Source organism: Gossypium hirsutum, chromosome A06 (genome assembly GCF_007990345.1).
Source record: "Gossypium hirsutum isolate 1008001.06 chromosome A06, Gossypium_hirsutum_v2.1, whole genome shotgun sequence".
In the NCBI taxonomy this organism is placed as follows: domain Eukaryota; kingdom Viridiplantae; phylum Streptophyta; class Magnoliopsida; order Malvales; family Malvaceae; genus Gossypium; species Gossypium hirsutum.
Window position 1 is genome coordinate 77,729,759 of NC_053429.1, and position 8,887 is coordinate 77,738,645.

Consider the following 8,887-nt stretch of genomic DNA (forward strand, 5'->3'; position numbering starts at 1 on the left):
AAACTGACGCACTCATAATGAAAGTGAGCATGAAAGGAATAAAATATGCTCTAAAGGCTCAAGATCTCACAAAAATTATGGCTTTTTGATGTTTAAACTTGTGAATTTCAACTCAAGATAATACCTAAACTTAGGGAAACAACCTAAAATTTGTTAATTCTTCAAAAATCAACTTATCATGTTTGATTCCCTAATGTCTTAAAGTTTGAACAATCAATGCATAATTGCCTATGTTTTAATTCAAGGCATATCAATAAAAATCATAAACTAATTAAAATTATTTCTAATAGTGATATGAGTAATTCACGTGAGAATAAGACAAAATTCAGGGATTTCTAATGATAATATAAAAGACCCCCCACACTTAAGATATACATTGCCCTCAATGTACAAAGATAGATATATTGGAAAGTATAGATAAATAATCATAAGATAGGAAGAAAAGTGAAACTTCCTGAATGATGAATGAACTTTTTAATTTGGAGTTATGGAGAATAATCGGCCAAGGTAATAATGAGAGTGGAGGAGGATACTCCGGTGGTGGTAGAGGTTTATTAGTCCATAAGTCCTGGGCCAAAAGAATATTTTATCTGGTGGTAGCTATGGTCGTGGTAGAGCAAGATATGGCAGTCGTGGAGAACCTTTCCCAGTGGAGGTTTTGGTTCCTATGCGATGATGAGCTTTGGAGCTTTTTACAACTGTGATAGAATCATGAACTTTTTAGGGAATATAATGACGCATAATTACGAGTAATGAAATAGCCAAGACTATAAATTATTCAAAAAATTATAAAACTAAAATTAAAATAATATTAAAGGAAAATGAAATAAAAAGTACTTAATTAAGATAAATAAAGATAAAAGTGAAAATAAAAATAAAAAATAAAAAGTTTTTAAACATCGTCATCGCCGGATGGTTCATGAGGTGGTGGTGTCGATGAGATATGGAAGTGCTGACAAATCTGATGTAGAGTTGCGTCAATGTGATCAAAGTGTTGAAAACATTACTGCTCAAATCATGTAAGGCACTCAAAGATGTCAGAATATGAAGCCACCGCATGAACTGGATGATGGATGGGTGGTGGCTGAGATGGTGGGTCCTCATGACGTGGAGGGACATCATCAGTAATGTCCTCTGGGTCCTCCTCCTCGGTGGACTGGACGAGGCGGTACTGAGGAGGGTAGGTGCCATATCGTTTCTCGATCATCCTCATACTTAGCATGCCTGAGATGCCCTGTAGGGACATCTGGCCGATGAGAGTGAGGAAGGATGATTGTGCTGCTGTGTTGAGGAACCCGAAGTACTGAGTCAGTCAAGTCACATAGGCACGCCCGTGTGCCCTAATTCTTTCCGTGTGTTTTGTGATTTTTAAATTTGGGCGCGTTTGACTTCAGCCCACGCTCGTGTTCCTTGTGCGTGTGGGTGCACACGGTCGTGTCGCATGGCCGTGTCTTGCTTCGTTCACTTCTCCCACACCCGTGTACATAGGTCCATGCCCGTGTTCATTTTGACAGTGTCGACCACAGGTGGATGGCACGGATGTGTCGAATGCTCGTGCTAAGTTGACAGGTTCCCCTACAGTTTCAAGGCACGAGCGTGTCGTACGCCCGTGTTGTTTTGGTTCGCCCACGGCTTTGTCCCACGGCTGTGGTGACTTATCGTATCCCGTGTTGGGGAAATTTTTTTCCCTATTTTCATACGGCCATATCGCATGGTCGTGCCTCCTCTTGTGGTGTTGGCACGGCCTACAGCACGCCCGTGTGCCTGGCTGTGTGGATTGGAAAACCCTGTGTTTCAAGACTCGGTTAGTTGGTTAGATGTGAAAACTAGACTTAAATAAATTATTACTGTTAGTGCTTGGGTTGCCTCCCGAGAAGCGCTTCTTTATAGTCTTAAGCTGGACTTACCTCTCTTCTGCATGGTCAAGGTGCTGTGAGGAGTTTACACTCCTCATCGCTGCTATCCACTTTATCAACAAAAGGTTTAAGAAGAGTATTGTTTACCTTAACTGTGCCAAATTTGGGATGAAGTACCTCGACTGTACCATATGGGAAAATACTGAGTACCGTAAGAGGAATTTCTTCATTAGGTTCAGAAGTGGCAATACGAGGATCTGCTGCATCTAGTAGTACTTTTTCTCCAACCTTAAGTTGATTTGGTGAGGTATTGAGCTTGTTCTGGCTCAGTTTCGGTTTATTGGGTGTTTTCGGTTTGTGTCCACCATTTATCTAGCTCCTCGATTTGTAGCCTTCGTTCTTCATAGATAGGTCCTTTATTGTTGTCTGTACACGGCTCATATGTGTTATTCGAAACTGTTTCCTGCATAGAGGGTTTCACCACATGATCAGTACTAGTAGAATGATTTATACAACCACCTTCAATTTTTGATGTGTTACTCAAATTACGAGCTTGAAGGGTGATTGTTTCGTCTCCCACACGAAGTGTGAGTTCACCTGTACCAACATCAATAATGGTTTTAGCAGTGGCTAAAAGGGTCGTCCTAAAATTAAAGGTGCGCTATTATCCTCTTCCATGTCTAGAACAACAAAGTCTACTGGGTATATAAATTTATCGATCTTAACAAGAACATCTTCAATGATACCCCTAGGAAATCTAATGGTTTTATCAGCCAATTGAATGCCCATCCCAGTTTGTTTGGGTTTTCAATACCTAGCTGTTTAAACATTTTATAAGGCATAACATTAATGCTTGCCCCTAAGTCAGCCTAAACTACCAATTAAACAAGGAATCATAAAACTCCCTGAATCTTTCAATTTGTTGGTTAGCTTATTCTGTAATATGGCTGACCAAACTGCATTCAACTCCACATGCAACGCCTTATCCAACTTTCGTTTATTTGTTAAAAGCTCCTTTAAAAATTTCACTGCGTTTGGCATCTGCGAAAGAGCTTCAATAAACGGTAAGTTAATACGTAACTTTTTTAATAATTTAAGGAATTTACCGAATTGTTCTTCTTTGTGGTCTTTCCTTGTCCAGTTTGGGTATGGCACACGGTGTAACACCCCTGTCCCGTAACCGTCGCCGGAATAGGATGAGGCGTTACCAGAAATTAGGAATCAGATCAGAAGAATAAAATTTTAAACCTTTTTTTTCTTTTTTCTTTTTTTTTGAATAAAATCTAAACTTTTATAAGTAAACATTCAAAAGATGCCATTTTCATATCGCTTATATACAATAGTCAAAATATCATTCTACTATATTGTCTATCCTATACATGCCATAAGCTAAGTCTAATTACATAGTTGCCGTAATGGTAGATAGTGTGACGAAGTGTTGATGATCCCCGAACTGGTAGTCAGAATCCACAACCTATAAACCAAAACATGATCGAACAGAGTAAGCTTTTGTAAGCTTAGTAAGTTTTAAGCAAAACAAAGTGTTCTCATTCACTATCATTGGTCATTCATTTCAACTGTTCGATGAAGTTAATCTAGAGCTTCATCTCGAACTATAATATCAATAAACGCATCACTTCGCTGTCACATATATACTTTCGAATAATAATGACCTAGATGGTCAAATATTTCCAAAGCACATTCTTCATCAATTTTCAACTTTCAATAATCCTTTCCACTTGTTCATAATCACATCCATATTTTTAAGTATTTCAACATGACAAGTACTAAATTACCGTAGGCACATAAAGAACCAAACATATTCCTTATCACATATACGTAAGCTTACAAAACATAATCCTTACCTTGTACTGGCACATCTAGCTGAACCCAACCCATACTCAAATCATAAGGCTTTTGGGCAGAATATGCACTAATACATAAGAATATTTCATCACATACTTCATTATACAAGCATACCATTACCAATTAGATCATTCTCATATTTGGAGTTATAATATTAATCACATTTACCTACCTCTTTGATACTGATAATTCACCTCGAAATCACTCCACCGATGAGTAAGTAATACGTACCTGAACATCTTAAATACATAATACTTATTTGATGGTAACTTATTGCAGATACTCAATATCAAAGTCTTACTTGAATCCTAGCATTTAGCCGTCGGGTCTTTAAAGCTTGGATATAGTACGAGCACGAAGCCTACGGACAATAATCAGGATAATATTCTCGCATAAAGCCTGCGGGGTTTTAACCCGGATATAGTACTGACACAAATGTCCTTCGGGACTTATCACAGTTATACACTTCCACTTCCATCCCATTGACCATTCGGCCTTATCATATATATATACTTTCATATATATATACTTTCACATTCATCACATTGGCCATTCGGCCTTATCACATACATACACTTTCACATTCATCACATTGGCCATTCGGCCTTATCACATACATACACTTTCACATTCATCACATTGGCCATTCGGCCTTATCACATATACATACACTTTCACATTCATCACATTGGCCATTTGGCCTTATCACATATACATACACTTTCACATTCATCACATTGGCCATTCGGCCTTATCACATACATACACTTTCACATTCATCTCATTGGCCATTCGGCCTTATCACATATACATACACTTTCACATTCATCGTAACAAAATTGACTAGGTATACTAGTCATTTACGGCTCATAGCTTCACTTTAGTACGGATTTGGTACTTGATTGCCAATATTTAATCGATAGCTTATAAGCAACTCAAATAGTTTTATCAAGGTTTACAACATAATCGTATATTCAGCACAAGCTGTTTTTTTTTTTCTGAGCAACAGTCATTAAATTATTCATAAATGGAGCGACAAAACTCCAAATGAAGTGCCGTAAATTTTCCCTGAAAATAGACTCATATATCTTTTATCCATAAAATTTTCATAATTTTGGTTTGGCCAATCAATACCAGATTTTTCTTAAAGTTTCCCTTGTTTCACTGTTTGACTATACTGACCACTCTTCACTACGAAGCAAATTTCTCATTATACAGAACTCAAAATATGTTCTTGTTTATTTCATTTGAAACTAGACTCATTAGGGAGTCTAAGCATATAAATTTTATCTTATAAGAATTTTTGTACAATTTATAATGATTTTCTAAAATCACGTTACTGCTGCTGTCCTAAGCAGATAATTACAATTTTGTTCTTAAATTTCCAAGTTCAAACACTTAAGAACTCACCATTTGTTTTTAGAACATATCATGGCCACATCATATCTTATTAAATCAACTCATCATGTCCTATTATGATTGAATTTACTCAACGTTTAATCACTTAAAACTTACCTCGGAAGTGGTCGACGACTAGATATCCACGGCTATTCGTTTACTTTTTCTTTATCCAAAATTGCCCCTCTATGCTCTTGAGCTTAATTAACAAAATTTAAACTATTTTAATCACCTTGTTATATCATTAAAAACAACAAGGTAAATCTTCTCAATGAAACTCATACATAAGGGAACACCTCGATACATCTGCACACATTCGGTATTTCATTAAAACCATTTACCTAGGTATCACCATGTCGCCTTATATACATATACTAGTTATGTGGTCAATTTTACCGATGACCTATGCATATAACTAATTACACCTTTAATAATATTCACAAAGCCCATTATCCACATGACTACCTTAGCATATTATTAGTTAGCTTCTTATCCAAATTTTCCATAAAGAAAATTAACTCATATACCCTCAAGTGCATCCAAAGGACACTTTAAATGCATGTTATGAAAGTAACCGAATGCACATATATTTATACCAAGACATCATATACTTCAAAACCAACTATCAAGGCATAAAGCCGAACCTTCAAAATCAATTATCAATACACGTTCAAACATGCCTTCCTACAAATATACAAGTTCTCCAACTAAGTTTTATCCTTGTATACGAACATTATTCATATGGCCGAATACACAAGGTTACAAATATACATAATTCACATTCGGCATTACCATTTAATTTAACGAGTTCTTGCATAAAAATTTCAAGCTCATATGAAACAAAATAACACGATCCTGTTCTCCCTTGGTTAAACTAATTATGCTTTAAGGTTTAACACATTTGACCATTAGAGAGTTAATCAAATTAGCATTCAATTATTCTATAACCCACCATTAACTGAATCTCATTTAATCAAATTTATTTCTTGACAATTTCATCACATTCGGTCATAGGTAATTTAATCCTATAAAGAGTCAAATTTTACTTCAATTCACTAAGGTGAGGTTATTATAATTTAACCTCTATTTCCGAATGTCCCCTTCTCCATAAAACCATCAAAATTTCAATTTATAATAGGTTCATAACTCATTTAACCACTAATTCCATGCCAAGCATAAAAAGGCCATTGGTTTTACACCTAACTTACAAGACCATAAAACATAAAGGTTTAATGTTCATCTTTAACACAATTACCACACTTCAAACTAAATTTTCAGCTTCATATATCCCACACCAGATTTTTCCATGCTCAATTTCCATGGCCGAATGATATCCTCAACAATTAAGTCATATTAAACATAAATTTTCCCTAATTAAGATTATAAGCTCATAATCACTTACAATTTCATCTTCTAAGTCTATCAAACACTCCTTATTCCAATTCCATTTTCAGCTATCAAAATTGACATTTCCTATCCAATACCGAACATGCCACATAACCAATTCAAAAGAATAAATCCATGGGTTTAAGGTAACATCAAGCTAGGAACTCAAAACATCAAATTTAATATCAATTTAACAAGTATTCACCTTGAATTTTAGCCCTTCTGTAGACCGAATATCCAAAGCTTCTTCTCCTATTTGTTTTCTTTAGTTCCGGCTCAAATGAAGGCTATGAAGCTCACCTTGTTTTTATCACCATATTCACTTTTATTTTATCAAATTTTAATTATAACATATTATAAATATATAATTTATTAATTTAAAACACATAATGCATCATAACAACCCCACTACCGTGAACATGGATAGAAAATGGTCAAATAAGCATGCAAATCCTCCACAATAATAAACCTTAAGGTTTGGTCACTTTAAAATCTATCTACCACCCTTTTAAAAATTTACAACTAAGTCCTCTTTAATAAAATTTATGTGTTTTATAATATAAACTATTAAATATTACTTACTAAATATAATATACACATAATGCCAAAATCATAACATCATTACCGTCCACTAATATTAAAAGTGGGCCATTTGACATGCAAGTCCACAACTTTAGTAGTTTAACATTTTAATCACTTGGACATTTGCCTATCATATTTTTAAAGTTTCTCAAATATGTCCTTTTTAGCTAATTTCACATCCAAATGACAAAATTAAAGCATGAAATTTTCACACATACTTATTCACAAATAATAAGCATAGAATATAACAATTAATTATTTTTTTGTAACTCAATTTTGTGGTCCCGAAACCACTTTCCGACTAGGGTCAAGTTAGGGGTGTCACACACGGGGTTTTTACTCTTTACTTACCAGTTTCTGGTCGTTGTGGACCACCTCACCTTTATCTTTACTTACCATAGTTTCTTGCCTCTGTTCTGGTTCAGGTGCAACTAACCCTTCCTCATCTTGAATGGTAATTACATTGATTTGCTCCCTTAGGTTAGATCCAGTGTTACTCAGCAGGCTACCTTGGGGTCGTTCGTATATCAATTTAACGAGCTGACCTATCTGAGTTTCGAGCCCTTGGATTGATGCTTATTGATTTTTAGGTGCTGTCTCGGTATTCTAAAATTGAGTTTCGACACTGAGATGAATTTTGTTAGTATCTCCTCAAGGTTCGGCGTTTTCTCTTGTTGGTGAGATGGTTGTTGAAAACCCAGAGGGTGTTGTGGCCTTTGATTTCCTTGACCACCACACGAGAAATTGGGATGGTTCCTCCAACCTGCATTATAAGTGTTACTATACGGGTTATTTTGGGGTCTAGAGTTATTGTTACCCATATATTGGACTTGTTCATCCTTGATGCTAGGGTTGAAGGGTTGATATTCTGTGCATGCTCCTCCTCCATTCGAATCTCACCTCATCACAGGATGAACTTGAGTAGAACCACAAAACTGTCAATATTTTTATTTAAGAGTTCTACTTGGTTAAATAGCATAGTGATCGAATCGACGTTATAAATGCTGGCTGTTTTTATTGGCTTTGTCCTTATGACTTGCCACTGATAATTATTCAGAGACATCTCTTCTATAAATTCATAGGCATCTTCAGGTGTTTTATTATTGATGGTTCTGCCAGCGGCTACGTCAAGCATTTGTCGAGTCGAAGGATTCAGGCCATTATGAAAGGTTTGAACCTGTAGCCAGAGTGGTAACCCATGGTGAGGGCATCTTCTCAAGAGGTCCTTGTATCTCTCCCATGCATCATAGAGTGTTTCTAAACCCATCTGCACAAAAGAAGAGATCATTATGTAATTTAGCCGTTTTAACTGGCGGAAAATATTTTAATAAAAACTTTTCGGTCATTTGTTCCCAAGTAGTGATTAACCATCGTGGTAACAAATTCAACCACTATTTTGCTTTGTTTCTCAATGAAAAAGGGAATAACTGAAGGCGAATGGCGTCATTAGAAACACCATTAATATTAAATGTATCACATAGTTCCCAAAAGTTTGCCAAGTGAGCATTGGGATCTTCGTCCTGCAAACCATCAAACAGAACAAATTACTGTATCATTTGAATCGTGTTAGGTTTCAGTTCAAAAGTATTTGTAGCTACAACAGGTCTAACTATGCTCAATCTAGTTCTTGTTAAGGAAGGTTTAGCATAATCATACATAGTGCACGGAGCAGGATTCTAATTAGCAGCAATCGCAGAATGTAGTGAATTTTCTTGGTTTTCAGCCATCTCCTCGGTTGTGGTTGAAGTATCGTCCTCTTGCTCGTCCTCTGTGTATCTTAGGCTTCACCTTATTTCTCT

General features: G+C 35.9%; 1 non-coding gene across 1 annotated transcript; it reads left to right on the forward strand.

Annotated features, from left to right (window-relative positions):
* Positions 1 to 8,281: 8,281 nt before the first annotated feature.
* On the forward strand, positions 8,282 to 8,385 carry LOC121231517 (small nucleolar RNA R71). Its single transcript, XR_005929575.1, has one exon. It is a non-coding gene; the product is annotated as a small nucleolar RNA R71 (small nucleolar RNA).
* The last annotated feature ends 502 nt before the right edge of the window (positions 8,386 to 8,887 follow it).